This window comes from Arachis duranensis, unplaced genomic scaffold, assembly GCF_000817695.3.
Source record: "Arachis duranensis cultivar V14167 unplaced genomic scaffold, aradu.V14167.gnm2.J7QH unplaced_Scaffold_69002, whole genome shotgun sequence".
NCBI classification, from domain to species: Eukaryota; Viridiplantae; Streptophyta; class Magnoliopsida; order Fabales; family Fabaceae; genus Arachis; species Arachis duranensis.
Window position 1 is genome coordinate 641 of NW_026265037.1, and position 422 is coordinate 1062.

The window sequence follows — 422 nt, forward strand, 5'->3', positions numbered from 1 at the left end:
GAATTTCACCATCCGCAGTAGCACCCAGGCGATTTCAATGATGAGAACTTCCGGGTTCAACTCCCGGCTGCGGAAAATATTTTAGTTTCGCACCAAAATCCAATTTTTTGGCGTCATATATTTTTATCCTCAGTTGTGTGAAGAATGAACGAATTTATTCATTGTTAACAATAATGGTTAGTTATTCCCATTACAATATTAATTTTGACCTTACTCTAACAAATTATTATCAAATAAGGTTTAGTATCACTAATAATGATTAATATACTTTTATATTTAATTTGATATATACATAAAACTGAAGAAAAATATTTTACTTCTATAAAATACTCATTTTTAGTAATTGAGAAAAATATCATGATATAACAAATTCTGGAACTTGTCTATCAAAACATCAACCAAAATTTAAGATAATAATAATA